The sequence below is a fragment of the Gambusia affinis genome, linkage group LG11 (genome assembly GCF_019740435.1).
Source record: "Gambusia affinis linkage group LG11, SWU_Gaff_1.0, whole genome shotgun sequence".
In the NCBI taxonomy this organism is placed as follows: domain Eukaryota; kingdom Metazoa; phylum Chordata; class Actinopteri; order Cyprinodontiformes; family Poeciliidae; genus Gambusia; species Gambusia affinis.
The window spans coordinates 28,495,962-28,518,033 of record NC_057878.1 but is presented as its reverse complement, the minus strand read 5'-3'; the positions used below and the strand labels follow the sequence as shown (position 1 = coordinate 28,518,033).

Below are 22,072 nucleotides of genomic sequence, written 5' to 3'. Positions count from 1 at the left end.
GGGTTGGATTATTGGTTCACCCAGCAGGGGTAGGATAACGATCTAAAGATTGGAATAAGTAGACAAATAATTACAGTTAAGGTTGCCAAAGACTGAGTTCAAATTCATAACCCATCTCTAGGGTCACCCTAACTCAGAAACACAATATTAAGCTTTTTTTTTAAATAGGGATAACAATAGTTTTCTTCAGAACAAGCAGCAGTGATTTTTCTGTTTAATTGTTCAATGAACAAGCCAGTAACACTAGAACAGAACAGAAATATTGTCTCTCCACTTTAGTCTGTATCGTATCCCATTACCTACTAATTTTAGGTACCAATTTTTAGTTCATAGTACAATGGATGTCACTTATTCACGGTTCAGTATTTGCATGTTTTTTGTAGAAAATATCTAAACTATTCTCAAGAAAATGCAGAAAGAACTTAACAATGCCAGGTGACAAGCTATCAGCAGGTGTTTGCAAAGTAGCCAATCCAGGAGCAGCATTTATTTACCTTGGAGCCGATTTCCCAGGAGTGGAGCTGAGGAATACGGTGTATGTTTTCTCCTGCCATAGTGTTAAGATGGTTTCCACTGTGCGCTTTAAGGTATATTTGGTGTTTGAATTATTAAAATAGACAAAGGTTTGATAGGGTCTCAAGTATTCAGAGATGGTTCTGGTTTCTACCCGCTGCGAATAGTATGGATCCGCAGTAGAGAAATCCAGTGATCAGATCGGGTCACAGTTTAAAGGTTTCTTCCTCTTCCGTGGCTCATCTACAAATCAGCCAGTGATGTATGATCAAAACTACCTAATCTATGGTTTAATGTGTGAGTCAGTTCAAGAATGCCAAGGGAAAAACATCAAACAGACCTTTAACAATGTATGCAGCTTGAGAGACGCAGCTACTGAAATTGGATGTAAACTGTGGTGAAATATACAGCGCTTTTTAATTGGACCAGTCAAAGTATTTCATTGAGATTTTATGTGACAAAGCATCCAAAGCAGACCAGCACAGTGACATTTCCAACAGCTCGCTTTGAAGCGTTGAACGTCTCCCAGAGCTCAGTTCAAAGATCATTGATCATCTGGACATGGAGAGATTATGGATTATTTCCACGTAGGAACCGGGTTAATCCAGGACAATGCTCAGAGAAAACCTGTCAGGCTGCAGAAGACCCAAAGAAAACTGAGGTGGAGGTTCACCCTGCCACACTTCTCAGAATTATTATCGTTTGGTAAATCTGACTTTGTGTTGGTCTGTCACATACAATCCCAATAAAACACAAAGTTTGTGACTGGAACATGAAACTGAGTCAGCCTAACATGAGAAAAGCAGAAATTTAGACTTTCCAGCATCTGTTGATGTGAAGTAAATGGAAAATGTTTCCATGAATGAACCACATCTAGACTTTCCATTACTTCTCAGTGGATTTTTCCACCTCCAGAGGAGCAATCAGGGAATCATGACAGAAACAAGAGAACAGGAAGAAAAGTCTCAGAAGGTCATTGCAATCCTTAAATATTGAGTTGTATGGCCTCTGCCTGTAATAAATGAATACATTACTGGGAAAAACTCTGCTCTTTGCAGAAACAGATCAGCTGGTCAAGGAAATAATGTGATGAAGGTGGCGAACTTCTGTCTGCAAGTTTCACGTGTAAAACCTGAAACCTGATTTCCATCCATCACAACTGAGTTTGTACAAGAAAACAGCAATATTTGTTTGGCAAGTGACTCAGCTCGTATTTACATCTGATCCCAGCACTGTTGTAGCGTAATGGAATACCGGGACAAATTGGCAGCACCCAACATTGTTCTGCTTCTCTGCAAAACCATGCCAGAAAGAAAATCCAATCAGTCATTGCCACGGAGCGAGCCAAGAACCTGTCTAAGATGGAACAACAGCCTTTCTGAGAGTGCGAGGCCTTGTCTCACTGTTTACATGCTTTGTCTCCAGCAGGCTCAGTCAACTTTTCAGCACACCCCATGTGTCCGCGCCTGTAGACCAAACATTTTGTTTTGCCAGTGAAGAAATGTAGATTTTTCTTTGGGTTTTGTTTTAAATCAAATCAAATTTTATTCGTATAGCACATTTCAGCAGCAAGGCATTTCATTTTTACACTGATATATTTCCAACAAAATGTTGTTAGTTTGATTTTATAATTTGAGTCTGCTAGAAAACAGAATAATTACAGAGCACATTAATGTGGCGCTGATGATGCATCTGAAATCTGGCTGCTGATGGTTCTTCCCGAAGGAAAGTGTGAATGTACCATAGCTGATCTGCACCATTCCTCACGCTCATCGTTCTGTTATTCGTAATGCAAGGTACATTACCAGCAAGCAAGAGTGACTCAAATGATTTTTCCAGATCAACATGAGACGCATTTAGCAGAATGTGATGACCACAGCAATACGAGTGTCTATTTAAAAACTCCTGAAAATACCATTCAGATATTTTCTCATCTGTTTCACGGACAAGACAGAAGTGGTCAAGCTGAGAATCACAGAACATAAACCATCTTTTTCCTCCCTCTGTTGGTCCACGTGGAGGCTAATTTAAGACACACTGTAAACCACAAGTGTCATCACCTGCAGAGCAGAACCTGGCTGTTATTTTAAACTCCTCACTTGTGGCTGAGATGAGTTATTTCTAGAATAAAAATAAAGATGCTCGGAGAATAAAATTCATGACTCATCAAGAAGAGGAGAGAAAACTCAAATACTTCACTAAAGAAGTCACAACAGAGTTTACAATAAAGAAAAACACAAACTTCTGGAATTATCTAAATTAGAAATAGAAGAAATACAAATCGTTTGTATTTGTGAAGATGTGTTAAAAGAAAAATAAACTTTATTTCAATGGCTACCTCTGTTTAAGTGGAGGTAGCCATCCAGACGTTTCCACCATGTTGGTCAGTAATGGGCAGTGCTGGGAACACTTCCACTAATCCTCTAATGTGTAAATACTAGAGGATAGTTGTCCTTTAATTAATTTTCCCAGACAAATTCTAAAGTGCTAATGTACATGTGTGTTTTGTAAACTTTCAGTGGAAAAACGTTTGACATTTGTGTTGGAGTTTTGGTTAAGACACATGTTCATGCTCTTATTTTGAAATGGGTGAAGTTTGTTTACACAGCAGTTCTGTTTCCTCTCCTCACATTCTCTTTTTTTCCCCAAGAAACTATGAGTAAATGTAGAGTATACAGCAAACGAACAAATGAGGTACACACGAGAATATACTTACATGAACAAAAATCGAAGGGTGTTCATTAAACAAATACATGCAAACATTAACGTATGAATTGTTAATGTTAGAATATCAAACTGCTGATGACCTGTGTGCTGTTTGACAGCAGTCCTATCGTGGTCAATTAGGAAAAATCAGTAACAGAGTTAGTAAAACTCAGCAGCTATGAAACCAAGCCCTGAATGAAAGGTGTCATTGCCTTTGACCTGGGTGTGAATAGAGAGAGACCCCTACTGGACTGGAGGGAAACATCACAAAGGTCTGATCCAAAGAATCACTTGCTGAAGCGCACATTGCAAAGGAGGGTGTGTGAAGACCAATTTGATCCTACAGAAGGTGATATATGTTGAAACACATGATGCGTCACTGACACATGATGAGTATCAACAGGGTTGAATTCAGCGCTTTAGCGTCCACCAAGTATCATGTTGGTGTAATGCTTTAACGTAAGTGAATATAATGGTTTTGATTAGTGCTTTTGGGTTAGCAGAAGTAGCTTTCTAGTTGATGGTGCTGACCACTGGTTAAGGAGGACCACAGGGTTCTGGTTCTGGTAAAGTTACTTCTCCCCTTCGTTGTTCAAGTTGACATCACAACGATGCAGACTGTGCTGATGGAATGCTGCTTTATTGTCCATGAGGCCGGATGCTTCTGATCATCTCGTTTCAGAAACGTTCTACTCTTGAACAAAACAGAGGTGTCACTGAGCCGGTCGGGTTTTAGGGCTCTGCCGCTGCCAGACTACAACCACAGGCAGGCTGCAATTCTAAAACAGCACAGAAAATCGACGTCATTGTTCACAGAAACTCTGGTCTGCTGAAGTTATTTCTAGAATAAAAATAAAGATGCTCAGAGAATAAAATTCATGACACAATTGGAAGTTGAAGCTCTACCAGAGAAATTGAGGCCAATAAGAGATTACAATCAAGCAGAATTGTGTAGGGAGGCAGTCAGGTTAGTTGAACTAGGGACATCTAAAAGGTTGCTGGACATTGGCTCTCTAGGAATGGATTTCAGATCCCTGAAAGAAAGCTCCAGCTGAAGTCAGCTGAAGTGTTTCATCTCATCAGGATGCTTTCTTGCATAATGTCTGTTCAGGGTTGAGTGTAGATTTCTCCATAGATTCGCCTGTGACCAGGCCAACCAACAGCCTGCATCACCAGCACTCAGACCAAGCTTAAAACAGCTTTGTGTTGAGTAAGTGAGAGTTGGAAAGTAAACCAACTCAGTGTAAACAGAAAGGCCAGGCTACAGTTATTAGTTAGTCAGCTTCATCTCTATGGAGACTCGGGGTGGGGATGGAAGCTTCTTTATCGAAACCTGGCAAGTCCTGATCAGAAACCTGCGGGAGCTCCCACAATGACCTCAGGCATCTCTGAGGCATGAGGTCATCAGGCGATGGAAACACGTCCCATCGGTTTGCATAGACGATACTGGGCGGGAATCCTGGGGCGGCGGTGTCCTTCCTTTGTTGCTCAGACATGCAAAATTGACCCCAGCTGTGGTAGCCACACTGAATACGCTTCAGAGAAGTGCTGTTGAGTTAATTTCCACTGCAGTGAGAACTAAAGGCAGGTCTTAGAGGGACAATGGTACAGCTGAGTAAAGCTGGGACCGCCTCCCATTACTGGTGTGTCTGTTACTTTACAAACAGGTATGACAAAGTGCCTTCAGAGAGAAAAACAAACATGTTTCAGCACAAAGGGGACAGCAATACAAGGCCAGTCAGATTATGAGTCAATAGTTTACTTAGAGAACATGCGGGAGTGATTGATGAGATGTTGTCACTTGTGGGGCCCCCTGAGAACACGGACCCTCAAAGCACAAGCCGTCCCTCAAACTTCACTGCATAGGAATCTTGGAGTAAATCCCCTTCTGGGGTTATTCCACGCTGGGCCACGTGTTTAAAGAAAATATGAAGCATTTACACAACGAGCTGGATTCAGCGTTCATGGTTGTTCACTTCCAATTATTTTATATTGATTTGGGTGCTATTTTGTATTCTGTTCACGATGTGATTAAATTTGCAAACGCTCAACATGTCAACTTGAGTTTAGAGGATTTCAGAGAAAAATATAAAGTTTTCTTTGTTCTGAAGAAAGTTCTTTGTATTTTGTATTGAGTTTTACTAGACAACTATAAAACACGAGATCTGATGTAGATCTTTAAATCAACTTAATTATGACTATTTTACTTCATTTACTGGTAAAAAGAAAAAAGTGCTGCTATTGATGTAAAATTAGCAGCATTATTTGTTGTTATGTCCTGCATAATGTTCATTTATAATCAAAACCAAAAAGTACAGAATTCTTCCAATTTGGATTCAACATCTCTCAAATGAAAATCATATTTATGACCTTACAGATCATTTCTGTTAACGCAGATCAAACCATTTTTGTACATCCTGTTATAAATCCTGCAGCAGAACAATGATCCAAAGAACACCAGCAAGCCCAACTCTGAACGCCTCAAAGAGAAAAAGTAAACATTTTAAGGTGGCCTAATCAAAGTCCAGATTGAATCCAGTTGAGATGCTGTGGCATGTCCTTCAAGAAGCCGTTCATGAGAGAAAATCATTCAATGTGTCTAAATTAAATCACTTCAATAAAGCAGAGTGAGGCTAAATTCCTCCACAATGGCTTTAGGGACTCAAACTTAATATGGTGGAAAAAATTACTAATCCCAGCGCCAAAACCTTGAGAATTTTATTTTTTTTTTTAAAGAATTTGGGTTTACATTAAGTTAATTTATGCCTGAAATGTTAAACAATGCAATCATATGGTCAAAGGTAATGCAGTTTCTGACTAGAAGTTTCTCTGGAAAAGTCAATCTGAGGCTCAGACTGAAACTCACTGGCCAACGGTCCTGCCAGGTGGTGGATTGTTGGGCAAAGTGGAAGGTGCTTTATTTGTGCAGTGAGTAAAGTGAGTTCTCACTGCTTTTCTTGGTTCTAAATGAGAATATGCTCCTCCATTACTTTCTTTTACAGTATCAATTTCTATGCAACACCTGAAACGAGCAAAAGCTAAATATGTTCAGTTGGGGAGGTTGGCTTTGTGATGACCATGATGCTGCATTAAGAAAATAAAAAATTGACTTCCAGCTGCATCATGACAGTAGATAAATGTCACCCTGCAGGACTTAAACTATTGTAAATCTGAATGATATTCCCACATTGCGTCCTCCTCAGGGGGGACAGGAGAAGCATTGCAGCCTGTCAGCTTTCCTGACAGTTGAAGAGATAAATGTTGACCGTTCTTTGGCAGCAGCTTGCCTGGAAATAAATGTTTACCAGCTCTGGTTACAAATCCCCAGGCATTCCCTCGGGTCCTGTTACCTTCCCAGTGTCAGAAGAATGCTAATATGCTCATACGGGGCTTCGTGGGACACGCGGGGAATCCAGCCTGAGCATGAGCAGGGTCCACCGTGAGGAATGTTTTCCTAGGTGTCGTTTTCTCATTCCTTCCAAAGTCTCTGAGCGCAGGAGTTTAGTGGAGCTCAGGCAGAAATAGAGTTGGAACCAGTGCTGCACAACTTTATGCCCCCCAATCTCCAACTTGCATCAGGCTAAAGGTTTCACTTTATTTAAAATAAATCTACTTCCTCTGTCTGAGGGTCAGTTGCGCATCACGCACTGTTCATGGCGCACCAAGTGACCAGGGACCACAAATAACACCTGAAAAATCATGAATTGAGTTTTTAAACAATGGCCAACTGGTAATTTTAAAGCTTTTTCTGCTTTAGCACAGATTTGTCTTAGCCAGGACAGACCTAAACAGATCCTCTTCCAAAGAGGCATGAAAGGATTGTTTAAAGACTGATTTAATTTAAAAAAAAAAAATAAACAGATTAACTTACAGGCAGAGCTGCAGTTAACACTGAAGGAAACCAAAGACCAACAGGGAACAAGAGGGCAATGAGAGCAACGTGTGGACCAGGAGGTTTACAACCTGAGACGGTGATAACTGCAACAACGGGCAGGTGAGGAAAAATAGTTGATGCACAGCAGCTGCTGAGGAGCAGACAACTAAGATAGAACAGCTGAGGGAAATGACAAAAACACAAAGACAGGAAAACACAGGGATAAAGGAGGCTATAACTAATCAGAGCATCGGCAAAAACAAGATGGACAGAAAATATGAGATGAAAATGCGACTGAAGGAGTTGTTTGATGGAAAAGGGGAGCAAAAAGAACACAGTGCACAGAAGAAGACAGACTATCAAAATTAAAGATCTAAAGACTAATGGCCAATTCTGCAAGAACAATAAAAATATTCTCTCTACCAGGCTGCAAGAACAGAGTTCTCTCTGGCCAGGACATTTCATACTTGACAAGAACTCAAGTGCAGTTTTGGGAAGCTCTCATCCTTTCTAGATGGTGGATGTCAGAGAAGTTAAAGTTCTGCTGAAATGAAGGGTGAAGACCAAGCTGCTAGAACTACATATCCAGGGCTTCAGCTGCAGACAGAACTAACATTTGTTCTTGCTGAGTATGTACTGGCATTAAGACTCAGAAGAAAACGTAAATACACCACTAAAGACTTAAAATACAGAGACAAAACCTCCAAAGGAAAACGGCACACAGACGCTGAATCTCTCCCAATCTTCCAATGATTGAGCTAGTTTGGGCAGTCACTCAAAGTGGCCTCAAATTTAGTCAACAGTTGATTACATTTCAGAAAATGTGTTTAAAGTACTTAGAAACGCAGCAACACTATTGTCTTAGAAAACCGTTGACCGCTCTGGTTAGTATTTCTCAACAGGACAGAAAAAGTAGGCGCCACTTATTGTTCTCAAGTAATGTAGTTAAATTATTTTTCTCTTCAGGCTATATAGTTTAATTATGAGGGTACTTAGTGTAATTTAAAGTCAGTGCTTTGAAGTTTCCAGTTTGACCACTTTTTACAAAAGGAACCATGAGCATCGTGAATTTAGTAACTTAGTGACAGTGGTAGTTTTTAAACTGCTACCACTTTCTTAAACAGCAATATCTTTAAGGCATTGATTTTCACTTATTTCAGGATCTGCTAGCTTATCAATGCATTACCCAGTAGTGAAGCTACATAAAAATTAAAACATTACATAAAGCAATTAACTGAACATTACCTCTAAACCTCAAGAAAGACCAAGAACATGTTGAGTAAAGATATTTTAAATTAAAATTTTTTGCTGTACTGTGAAAGAACTAACAGTACTACCAAACTACAAGATTTTAACACCCAATCTGCAAAATCAGCTTTTTAACCACATCCAGCACAGTGATGTCACTACCACCATAAAAACACCAGCGTACCCACTGTTTGCGCAGAATCTTGGTAAAGCTGATAATATCAGACCAAGTAAGCATGTGGGTGGTAAAAACAAGTTAAGCATTTGTTTCTCAGGAGTTTGCAGACCAAACCACAGTGATAAGTGATAATTGTACTTTATGGTGCATTTGCCCACCCCCGTATCACTTGGCTTCATGCTCTAATTTAGATGTGTTACATCATGTTTGGATGGGATTTCTTCCCACCTTTCTTTTAGGCAAGTCATTGCTAGCTGTTGGTATCCTAAATACCAACACAGGTGGCTGGAAAAGACATTAAATCTTCCTTTTTAGAATACTTTTATATGAAAATTCATCAAGAGAATATGAATGTCCTCAGAAGATTAACAACATATCCTAAACAAGCCTTCAGAATCATGACTAAGTTTCTATGAAATGCAGGGTGAGAAGCAGCTAGGCTTTATCCTGAGCACTCCCCAAAATCAAACATGCCATGTTGGAGACATGGACTCAGATAACAGTGTGTTGCTAACAGTCATAAATACATTTGTTAAAAGATTCCTCAGTTAAAACATTTACAGACAGATGAGTTCTTCTCAGAATCAGTAACAGCAGAATTCCAAACATTTGGTAACAAGAGCACCTTCTGGTTAAGGTTTTTCTGAAACTGGTTCTCAGAAGATGGAGCAGAAACCTGAAAAGATTTCTTTCCAAGTTCAGTTCAGATTGTACGCACTGAAAGTAAAGACCATATCCTCTGGTGGATTTTCTATTCATGTAGGCCAATAATTACGAAGACAGAAGTCTTAGTGTGGCCTTATAAATGAAATATCCCAATGATTGAGTCGACAAATTATTCAAATTATTAATAAACAACAGAAACAACAAAATTGGGTTTCTGTTTCTTTAAAGACAGACAGAGAAACCTTGGGATTATCTGGTCAGCAGCATCAATCCACCCACCATATTCAGTTTCCATGGTAACCAACTTGCGTAAGGTAGGATAAGATAATCCTTTATTGGTCCCACCAGTGGAAAATAAACTGTACTGGCCAACAGGTCGTTGTGACCTAACATATTACTAAAGTTCTGACGCTACGACTAGCTCCCCACATTTTGAAAACACACCATTAGCTAGCCATCTTGATAGCTAATGCTACTAACAGCTACCATTGTATTTAATGCTTGTCCTGCCTCTCTACCAGATATCAGTAGTTACTTCTAGTGCTAATGCTAACGTTAGGTACTGCTGTTGCTAACATGACACCATTATATATATTACCACTCTCCATCACTGCTTTGTGCATCACTGCCTGCCATTGCTGCCAAAGTTACCATTTACTACCACATTTTGCTAAAGTTAATATCAAGTTCCCAAACATGGCTACTGCGGCTAGTGGTTAACGAACCAGCGCTGGTTCAGCCTCATAGTCACGCTTCACGCTGGTTTTATATTACTTTATTATGAATTCTATTATTTTCCTGGTTACTTGAAGAACCAAACCATATCACATGCTTTGTCCACTTAGTCAGAGTTAATGCATGCGACTGTGCAGAGATCTGAAAAACTGGTCCCTTAAAGCCCGGGCAACCAAAACAGTTTCTGTGACGCTTATTAAAAACTCAGTAGACAGAAATTGAAGAGCTAATGAAGCCACATTAGCAGCATTGAATTAAATCTCCCGTTTGTTGCGCCTCTCTGAGCAGTGCAGCGGATTTAACTCATTATGCAGGGCCGTTTATTGGCGACATCTTCCAGTGACATATGAACACCCAGTAATAATTTTACATTTCCTGTCTACTAAACATATTAATACAAAAACACGATGGACCGCCTCGGCACCTTGACCACTGCGCTTAGCACGTTTTCTGGCTGTAATCATTCTTTGCCAGTTAAGCAGTTTTCCCTCAGCTTTTTTTCAATCTTGCTCCCCAGACTCCTGCAACAGACTCAGCTGATTAGATTCATCTATTCCTTGCTCCACAATCACCTGCCTCTGCATTTATGTCCCTGGTTTTTCATTTGTCAGATGTTTCTGTAACCTCTTAATATCTGGCAGTTTTTTGTGTTTCATCTTTGTTTGTTTCTTCCTTTGTAGAACCCACAGTTTTATGAGTAGGCTATGCTTTTATTTGGGTATTCCATTAAATCCCTCTATGAAACTGTGTTGCCTGCTTCCTGAATGTGCTTGGGAACCCAACAATTACTCTTCTAAATCATATACAGAAATTATGAGGGAACAATCTTTCCACATAAAGTCCAAGTAAATAAAACAAAGAAAGGTGAAAGTGAGTAATGTCAAGTTTCGTGGTGCATCGGTTTTTTACAAGTCCGATCCTAAAACGCTTGAATGAATTAGCTTCAACACGGCAGATCTCAGTCTCAGATCCCTGCTTTATGTTAATGCTGGATTTTTGGAGAGCTACTTTTCCCATGGCTTTAGAATCACTATTGTTTGATCTCATATTTAAAACAGGCTGAAGAAACTTCCCAAGGTAATGAATGTGGTAGGAAATAGTTTTTTGGACTATTGGATTTTATGTTGGCTCAGTGAGGTTAAAGGCTTATTAGACCTAGACCCCTGGTTTCAGTGGCTGAGGGTCGAGTTTGGGGTTGTATAAAATTGGGGTTAAATTTCATGATCAGGAAGCAAGAAAATCTTAATTAGCACCAACTAATCTAACTAAAGCTTAGTGTGATCTACCTAAAAGCTACCACCTCTTTATGAAGTTTATGACCTTCTTTCCTAAGAGAATTTCCTCCTTACCCACTGACATCCCTTCCTTCCTTCCTTCCTTCCTTCCTTCCTTCCTTCCTTCCTTCCTTCCTTCCTTCCTTCCTTCCTTCCTTCACAATCACACTGATTTGCTTCCCAATCCTTAATCTCTAAAATATCAAGTTGGTGCTCCTCCCAGCCTCCTGTCCCTCCTGTGTGTCGTTTCTCCTGCCTGATGAGATCATGTTCGAACCAGTTCTGCTCAGGACTTTAACTGACACAAGCCCAAACAGAGGGGAGCCAAAGTGCTGTTCACACATGAGATGGAGCCGGTTGGGAGCGTGTTTCTGCAGAGCGCCCCGGGCTCTGTGCCGCGTAGGTGTGCCTCTGTGCTGCACTCACGAGACCAGATCATTAGCGCTCCATTTTAATGATGATAATGAGGCTGGAGATGCAATAACTCTTTCACTAAATACTCAGTTGGTCATGTTAAAGGAATCCAAAACAGAGTGTAAAGGCCCTAATTAAAAATTACACTACATGGATATGCACAATTACATGTATACACTTTATATAACAACTCTGTAATTAATGCCTTGAAAGTATTCACTGCAGTACTTTCAAACAGTAGTTAAATGAACGGTGCTGTTTGGCGTTCCGCTGTGTTTATTGTCCCCTTTCTCCGTATCCAGCAGTACAAAAACCTCAGGAAGGAATCTACTCGCTTTGTCTGAAAGTGTTTCACGTATTGTGGAATACTGAGGGTCCTGTAAGGTTATAGTTGGTAGCACTTCAACAAGTGAGTAAAAACTAAATGTTTTAGCACATCAGAAGCAAATTTTCAACCCCAGAACTTTGAAACGATTGTTTTAACTTTATATTTCAAAGAAAGTACCAGACCTACTGAGCAGGTCATTCTATCGAAGCTTTTTAATTTAACGACTTTCTTCCGGTAATATTGCATCTTTCCTCTGCCAATATTTAAACTATTCTGCTAATACAACTAGGTTCTCGTAGTATTATAATTGGATTCTTGTATTTGAAAACACAAATTTCTTAGCCTGGCCACAACTCTGTCTTACTTGCTTTACTGACCTCTGCTGCTGCTTCTCTTTTCACTGTCAGACTTCTCCATCTCTCCTCTATGACAGTACCTATATCTCAAAACATCTGCGCATGTATCCTTCCAGCAGTTTTTTTTCTCCCTGCTCCATTTACAGCAGGGCAGAGTTGCTACTTCTGCTTGCTGGTTGATGTAGCCTGTTGATTAGTTTGAACACTGCTGCCACCTAGTGACTGGAGGCTTGTTTATCAGTTAAGCATGAATGAAGACAGTCCTGCTTCTCGCACCCCCACCCCTCCTGACACTTCACCACGCCCCCCTGAGGGGGGACGCGCTTCACTATTTGAGAAGTACTGCGCTAAGAGAAAGATGGAGTTAAACACAGGACTCAAGGCTATAGAGAGAGAATGTGGAGCTATTTGCAGCAGTGATTCCCATTAAGAAAGACCAGGTAGAGCTGCAGTGAAGAGAGAAAATAAAACCTAACGTGAATATCCTGGTCAGCCGATCAACTTGATTTTAATTAACTCTACAACACAACAGATTCCTGCTATGAACCCCTCAGTATGTCCTCTGGCAACTTTAGCAAATTTTCACTTGCATACAAAAAGAGTTTCTCTTTATTTATGTGGGTCATTTCAAACATTTCCAAGAGCGTAAAATTGTTACCATCTACGTGCCTGAATAAATAAAAGCTACACACTCAAAGGTTGAGTTGAACTGGCTGCAGCTTACATTTTGTCAAGGCCGGTTCTTCCAAGACCAGGACTTGGACATTCAGAGTTTTTTGAACACCACAAAATGCAAAGATTTTGTTACTCAAACAAAACTATTTCCTAAATGAATTACTGTCATAATAAACTCATATTTATCAAATGCAGCCAAACATTAATACACAACCTCTAAAATGAATTAATCAGCTGCACAACAGCTGAAAGATTAAAAAAGAGATAAGAAAAGAACAGAGAAATAAAGATTTGTAACTTCTAGCATAGACTGGTTCAAGACCCACCCCGAACTCTGGATCCCTGAAATAATCTTCATGAATTGGTAAAAAAAAAAAAAAAAAACTACCACTAAGCAAATCATTTACTAACACTAAACATGATCCTATTCCAACTACCAAAGAAGATTGTCTTATTGGCCGAAGGTGGGGGTTGAAAACTTTGGTGCACTATTGGTCCCATTTATCTCTGACTTGTAGTTTTGGAGACTGTGTGGTTTGCAGACTGTCCCTTGACCAAAGGAGCAGGACTCTTTGATAAATCTTGGCACATAAATGCCAGAATAAAGACATCCCCATAAGAACTCCATTGCCTTCCATCATTCTCAACGTGTTACTGATTTTATTTTGGTTTCCTGCTGAAAATGAAGACAGGAGGTCAGGTGGATTACTGGATGAGCAGAAATGTGACACTGGGAATGTTGCATTGCCGTTCCTGAGGTTTAAAACTCAGACGGATCAAAACATTGTGTTGTCTGACACTCTTACTAAGCTTGAGGCTTCGCCATGTGGCCCCTGCTTGTTCTGGTTGAATTTCTGGAACTAAGGCTTGAGTTTGGAAGAGTCAGACACTGAAGAAGCATGCCCCTGCCTGTCTGGATAAGAACAGATACGTGTCAGCAGTGCAACATCATTTCACTTCAGGCCATCTCCACTCTTCTATCAGAGACAAATTAATAGGTTTTGGAAGTACTCGGAAGAATTACTGCATGGGTGTTGTGTCTTCAACTCATCACTGATGTGGTGCCTGGCGGAGGTTTGAGACAGTGCATGTCGCGTCATTGTGAAAGTCTCCATGTTGGCGGGTGGTCCAGCAGAGATTTGGCCCATTTCTCTTTCCTCACATCAACTTTTAGATTCTTCAGAAGAAATTAAATTAGTTTCCATATAACTTGTCCCTTGCCTGAGCAATGCCAAATGTTTGGTTTACAGGAAGGAATGCAGAGAATATATTATGACTTTTTAAGTGCTTATGCAGAAGGCAACTGGACTTCTCTTGCTTCTGTAAGTTGTTTCCCTCTCATCCAAAAGGTTTATTCAGGTCTGAACATGACTGGAAGTAACAGTCTTAGAGGTTTTAGTGAGAACAATCCTACTAATGGTAAAATTAATAAACCGCACTCCCTACTACGCACATACATACCAATACAGATCGATAGGTAAAGTGAAGACACTTTACCTGGACAAGGGGTGGAAATGTGGATGGGGGAGTTAGAATCTACCCACAACCTTCTGACTGCAAGACGTATACCCAGTGAACCACAATCACCCAATGGGGCAATTAGGACACAAGTCACTGGCCTTACTTTCCCTTCACCTCAATCTTTTGGGTTGTAGTTACATGACAATCCAAACATGTCCATAATGATGCCATCCATTGTTTATGATTACACATATCTCAAGGTGTGAATTGCTGAAGACCCAGCTGTGGAGACGAGTCAAAGCTCCAGAGAAGGCTTTAGAAAGGCAAAATCCTGTTCACGGTTTTATGTTGAACATAGATGGCCTTTCATACTCCATTCTCAAATCGCCTGTGTTCCCTTGTAAATATGGTCACTTCCGTTGAGAATTCTAGCACCTTAATATCTAAATGAACCGCTGTTTTTCTTGGCCCAAGAAGTTTGCTCTCTCGTGTTGTGCCATCTGTTTGTGCTGCAAGGACAGCACAAACGGATATATAATAATTGATGTACAACCTAAGATCCCTCAATACATAGGACTGCATAAGCAACAGCTGAGCTTGTGTTTGACTATCCTTGGGATCCACCAGTATTGGAGTTGTTTGGTTTAAAATGCACCCAAAAATTTGAAATTGCTCATGGTCTTTAACCAAAGACATAAGAGAAATCCTTCAACCACTAAGATCCAAAACCACTCATTTTTGTTTACATTTTGTGAAGAAAGGCAGATAAGCTTAGTGTCTTTTTCAGAAGTGTCTTCTGCACCAAGAACCTTCAGTGGTTCTTGGTGCAGCGCCACCACAAAGAGGGGGTGGGGATAACAAGTTGCTCAAAGGACTTGGTTGGTTTGAAAGTGCAGCGTGAAAGAACCGCAGCAGATGAAAATGGAAAAAACGTTGCAATTTTGGTCAGCAATTAAACGGAATCTACCGGACTACCAGGTGGGTAAACACCCTCTGTTTCTTTGCAGCTGGATTCAAAGTTTCAAGGGTCACAGCATATAGACGTATCCAGGACGTTCGCCACAATTGTCACATTCCTTGTTTCAAGGCACTACTGGACCACAGACTACATCAGAAGCATTTTTCCTGGGCTAAGGAGAAAAAGAACTGGTCTGTTGCTCAGTGGTGTTATTAACACCCGACCAGCTGCTTCGATGCTGTAATTCATGCAAAAGGAGCCCAGACAAGTACTGGGAGCAGATACTGTGGATGAGCCTCTCAGCAGGCACCACATTTCTGTATTAAAATCTTGATTGTTTTTTAGAATAGAATTATTGAGGTGTATCCGGATAAATCTCACTTCGTCCAGATTTTACAGAGATGTCTGATGAGAAAAACAAAACAGGGAAACTGTACAGACTCTAAAATCTGTAATCTGATGTTAGCAATGGGCCGTGCGGCGAGGGAGCTAAAAGAAAAAAACAAAAAGAGAATCCTAGGTTTAGCTTTGACGTTGGGAAGGTTTGAGTCGTTTGTCAGGTTGGCACTTAACCGCGGACAGACACACAGCACATAACTCCATGTCAGCAGTGGAAGTGTTTGTTTTGGATACTGTCCGTGTTTAATAGATGTGTCCAGCAGCCAGACTTTCTTCACAGTGACACATATGACTTGTGTCTGGCAGCAGCCCAAAAGATTTTGTTTTTGAAATTTCATCAGTAAGAAGAGATGTGCTGATAGAAGCAACACTGGTATGTCCTTACACCAGCTGGAACTTAACTCCCCTAATAAAACATGCCTATGTTTACAGGTGTATCCTCCAGACAATGGGAATATAAAGGCATCACTGGTATGCATACTAGAGATGCTGGCAGAGTGGACGGACTGCGTCGTAACTCAAGACTACAGGGTGGAAACCATGCAGGAATCTGAAGTTCGTAAACTGGCAGAGAAGGATGGTGGTGGTGTACGGTTTAAGGGCAGCGTCCAGAGGAATCCAACAGTGACGGTCAGGAGAAGAATGCCGAGGTCGGTGCCAGGGAGCCTCAGTGGCGGCAAGTTTCCACACCGCAAGTCTGTGCAGGGATATCCGTGTGCATCAGGGTGACCTCGGCGTAACCCGCTTACTGATCATACATTGAACATTCAGTGGTATAATTAAGTCAAAAGTTCTGGTTTTTGCTGCTTCTGCTGAAAAGTTTCTATTTTCAGTTTGTTTGGACCTAGCTGACTGGGAACATCCATCTTTCTTCACACCCCGTGTTGATTAATAGTCATGATGGAGGTATTGAATCCTTCCCATTGTTCCAGCTGACAGCTCTCTTGTTGGAGCAACATTTGCTGTCAGTCAGCAGCTGAGGCGGCTCAGTAAGGTCAGGGGTCGCTCTTTAAACTGCACACTTGTTTGCAGAATCACACTAATGCAGTCATTTGTTTCAAGAATGAAAATCTGCAGATTTCACTCTTCTTTCTTGAACATCGGCAGATTTTGTTATTTTTCCTCCACTTACTCTAGACCAGCATCTATTGGTGATTGAAAATCCAGCCTTATTTCCATCACTATATCAAAGAACAAGCAGATCCCAAGAACAACGACAACATTAGTTTGCTTCCACCAAAAGAACTTTCATTCTTTAATCACTTCAGTTTGGGTGACTTCAAAAGTTGGTGTTTTGTTGAGAGGTGACGCCTGTTTCCACCGGTTTGGGGAACGAAAGACAGAGGGCGTTACACGCAACATGGTAGGAGAGCGTAGCAGCAAGATGGCGGAGCCGGTTGAGCTCTGAATGGAATTGTCTATTTGCATATTTTAATGTAATTCTAATAATGTACAAATACTTTGGAAATTCTTTCTATACAATAAATCAATTCAATGGTTGTTTACCAAAGTAAGTCAGTTGTAGCCCCAAAACAAGTAATGAAATTAATTTATGAACTATACATAGATTATAGTGGACCGAAAGCGAGTTCAGAAAGCGTCAGAGGTTTATTTCCATGAAACACAGATCTTCCGTTCATCTCCAGCTTTCCTTCCAGGACTTACTCTTCGGCTTACTCCTCAATGATCTCTTTCGTTTTGTTTTGGTTTATGGATGAGGAGTTTGTTTCCACGCTGGCTCACAGTCGTCCAACAGAGTCTCGTTCATGACCTCCTGCCTGATTCTCCGCAGCTGCAGTCGTAGGAGTGAAGCTGTGGAAGACAAAGACTTCAGGTTGGAGCGGATGTCCAACTTTCCTGATGGGCAGATAAACTGTTGTCATCCAATTTTTCCAGACATTTTAAGGACATTCTCGCCTACTGGTGGAGTTTGCAACATGTTTATGAGGATTCAACATGTGGCTGGAATACAGAAGAACTTGGACCGAAGCTCCAGGTGGACTGTGGTCTCATCTGGTATCCAGCAGGCAGATTATATTACTAAACCTGCAGAAAAAAAGGTGTAATTACAAGATAGATGTAATTACAAGATAATTAGATGCATTATATCCTGACCATCCCAGCATGATGAAAGTTGAACTAGAGTGCAAATAGTTACGCAAGCTTTCTGCCTCTTTTTACAACATTAATCATCTAATTGTAATAATGCCAATTTAAAATGACAAAATGTTTTCATGTGCTAGTGCTACAGAACCAAAGCAGGACAATCGTCCTTCCATCACTGAGAACACCCTTGGACTCACACCGACGCCGTCCTTTTGGGACTTGTTTACCTCAGTGAAAGAGGTTAAAGTAACAGAAACTCAGTAATAAAAACATCCCACAGAGTCATTTTCAGCTCCTGTTCTTTGGCTGAATTACCTGGAGATTTTCTTTTGTGATTTCAGCTGTTTCCTGCACAAAGACACTTATGCAACACGCCCATGTTCACATAATGTTCTTCTGCTAGATTGTGATATCATTGCTGTGTAGTCTTCAATTACTAAATTCCCACAATGGACATAGAAATGAGTTTAAGGGAATATTTTTGCTTTCTTACAAAAATATTCATTCCAAATATTCAATCCCAACTCAGACATCAATGGGCAACACAATAGCACCAAGGAGGACACATTTATGGCAAAGTTTTCATCTTGTATGTGATTTTATACAAGGATATAATTGAAGGAAGAGAAATTACTTTAACACTTGACAGACCGACGTCCTGAGCAGGGATTTAAAAGCTCTGTTGATCTCTGTCTGCCTGTAGCTCAGAGTGGTGGAGTACCAATTGGACCTCTAATTCAAAAACATTATAATATTTTTGGGAGCTTTCAGAAAAACAGGCCTGAAAAAGACATTTCTGGCTAAGTAAGATATTCGATGGAAAGAAGTTGCATTATATACACGCAATCTGTCGTTCATTTGGCTCAGACACTGAGAAAAGACGAGTCATTGATGCATAAAATGTATCTCAGGAGTAAAAACATTCTGATTTGTTTCATATTCTCTTTTCCACAAACCCGACCCACGTTTCCTCCGCTGAAGAAAAGTTGAAAGTCCAAGCTCTCCCTTTTCCCATTAGATTATGTTTTTGTTGACAAAATCTGGTTTCTGCAGTGAAACTAAAACAAAGTGGAGTCTGGTGGTCTCTGAAGAGATGTACCCCCTCCATGTATGGTAACTGCCCCAGTGCAGTGCCATTTGGCTAAGACAGGCATGAAAACTGTGCCTTTTAGAACCAATACGACTATTCTGGCACAGAGAAGCGATCCTACATGTCTGACAAAATACAGCCCATTTCTGAGTATTACTGATTCACTTACTATTCAGACAAATTTAGTAACACAGATATTTCACTTTTCCAGTATTTCTGATTACAAGATTTCTGTAACAGTGTGTAAATAGTAAATTATGGCACAAATACTTAACACACTTTGGTTCATGTTACATCATGAGATTGGTGGCCTCTTTTTGTTGTGGCATCTTTTTCCAACATAAATGAACAGTGCAGACAAGTCATGTTTTGAACTTCCAAAATCTTGACATTTGGAATATTCAGCCAAGATTTAAGCGATAGAAAGCTAGCTGCTGGTAAACCAGCAGAACTGTTTAGGCGTGTTTCTGAAAAAAGAAGAGAATCCGATCAGAATCCCACAGCGCAACAGACAGGACTCCAAACAGAGCTTGATGTTGGCTACATGCCACGTGGCGGTCTTATTTCACTCGGCTGCAGGACAGGGATGACTGTTAAAGCTGGAAACAAATCCCCATTAATGACGCACAAAAAGAGGTGTGTGGGTGAGGGACGAAAAGTCAAAACTGGAAGAGTTCAAACAAGAGCTGGTGCAGCGGAAGAAAGTGTAGCTGAGACAATAAAAGGGTGAGTGGTGGAAGAATAAAAGGTTTTGGCCTGGAAACTCCAGCTTCCCTGAAAATCTTTAGTTTGGCCTCTTTGTGTGAGATGACTTCACGCGGCGCACCTGAATACACAGATTTACACACAAGCTTGGCTGCAGCTTCTGAAGCAGAGTGTCTGAGATCACGCACAGCTGCTGAGAATCAGCAGAGCTCCCTGTGAAAAAGGCCTCAAAACGCCAAATCTCTGCGCAATTCCTCGTCTCTACACACTCTACTGCATTTCTCTGCTTTGATTTTACTGTAATAGATAACATTTCATCCAGCTTACACCCTGAACCTTTTTCCAAAAGAACTTACCTACAGAAAGCTTCCTTAGTTTTTAATATATCAAATTTTAAATTAATTTGACCAACAAATTCTGCAACAGATGAAGAAAGATGAAGCTTTGTGTTTAGCAAGAGTAAAACTGATATTTATAACAGCAGTAACAATCTAAGGAAGTATAATCAAGCTAATGAACACAACTCCTTCAGTGACAGACTGTTGCATCATGGGAGCACAAAGGAGGTTTATCACAGGTCCTTGCTCCTTGGACCTTCCACAATGGTTCTTAATAATTATGGCTAAACAAAGATAAAGACCCAACTAATGTTTTTAACTATAAATATAGACAAGTGCAGGTTTTAGCAGCTTAAATGTCTTTTTATAGAAATTACATTGAATTACCACAACAATGGTAATTATACTAAAAGATACTAAAATTACCTGCAATATTTTTTAAAACCCGGTTTTGTTGAAAATATTGTTTTCATTTGTTTTAAAATAAAGAAAAACAAACATGTTCTTCCTTAAACTTGACATTTCCTAGGTTACTAATCAAAAACTGTGTCTTCTTTCAAAAGGTCAGGTAACATTTGTGGCTCTAACTGAGTTTTAGTTAACTGGACAGAGGACAAAAATGGTTCACTGAATTGTAAAGGTGGCAGAACCCTGCTCTAGAACAATTACTGACAGAACAAACTCAATGAAGTGTTTACCTTCCAGTTGTCTTGCAGATTATCCATATTCTTCTAAATAATGTGTTTTTATGGACAAATATACAAAATTTGTAAATTTTTTAAATTGCACATTTATTTGAACCTGAGAATAGCAACTACTAATAATGCTAGAGGAGCCAACTTTAATTTGTTCTTCCAAAGAAACCACAGCTAGATCTTATGCACAAGAGCTAAATTATTAGCTACCTACACAATATATGGTTCAACCAAAACCTAAAAGTATAACCTCAAATTAGAAAAAAAAAAATGTCTGACTGAATTAGTGTAGCTGCTCTACATCAGCTAACTCCCATTATGAGCCATAGGCCTTAATGTTACTGGTTTGCACCTGAATCAACCACATCTGAACCTTTAAGACATGAGAGTAACAGTTATTACCCAAAAGAAAAAACATATACTGGTATATTTCATTGTTTATTAGCAGGACTGAAATACCCTGAAATTTTAGTTTGTGGTAGTCTATTACATGGCTGGAACTCATTGGAGGGATTTTGATGTATAATTGTACTCACAGTTGCCTCAGGAGATCTCATCCGTGATATCCAGTCAGTTTCAAACCCTTATGTCCAGGTAGGTGAGCTTTAAGGTTCTGGTTGTGGTTCTCTGCCCAATGAACTTGGGCCTCAAGGTTAGCAGAGACAGCTTCCTGAGCGCTTCCGTTGCTACAGCTTGAGTGACTCTTCAAAGCCCTAAATTAGATTATACATAAATCCCAAATAAGTTTACAAAACAAATTGCAAAAAGACATGTAACACAAACTCCCATATGATGCTTTCCGAAACTGCTTGCCTATGAGGACATTGAAGCTAACAAAATAGGAAGCGTGGGCATCGCCTTCCTAACAATCTACAGGCTCCATTAAACGCAAGTGACAACACTAAACAATTTTATGAATCTAATTTACAACACATGACATCAGAGGTCCGAACATTAAAACAATTTACTGTTAAAAAACTAAAACTCACACTATGAACATCTTTAACGAAGCGCCGCCATTCTTCCTTTCCGTTTCTTCACGTATCGCTCTGCCCCTATCGGACTTAATCAAGGTCCCGCCCCGTCAAACCTTAGTCTTTCCTGATTGGTCAACTTTTATTGACAGACACCTGTTCGTCCAATTGTATTACAGAAAAAATATAGGTCATACGAAGTCCAAGGTACGTTCAAAATAGAGGAAATGACGATTTCAGACATGTCTATTTTATTACACACATATGCCTGAAGTCATAGACATGAATACGCCTGAAGTAGTGCCCTAAATATTGGGTGTCCAAATTTAGGGATTGCTTCCTTCCGGAAATGGGCGGTCTTTATTCCCGCTTGTCGCTT

The 22,072-nt window shown here is 40.2% G+C and overlaps 1 long non-coding RNA gene across 2 annotated transcripts; it reads right to left on the bottom strand.

The window, feature by feature from the left end:
• Positions 1 to 16,820: 16,820 nt before the first annotated feature.
• On the bottom strand, positions 16,821 to 21,813 carry LOC122840208. 2 transcript variants are annotated; one of them, XR_006372184.1, is made up of 4 exons: positions 21,709 to 21,813; positions 21,256 to 21,432; positions 17,684 to 17,831; positions 16,821 to 17,597 (listed from the first exon to the last, which is right to left on the bottom strand). It is a non-coding gene; the product is annotated as an uncharacterized LOC122840208 (long non-coding RNA). The 2 variants fall into 2 exon arrangements; XR_006372185.1 differs by having other exon boundaries at positions 16,829 to 17,597; positions 17,707 to 17,831.
• Between the last annotated feature and the right edge of the window lie 259 nt (positions 21,814 to 22,072).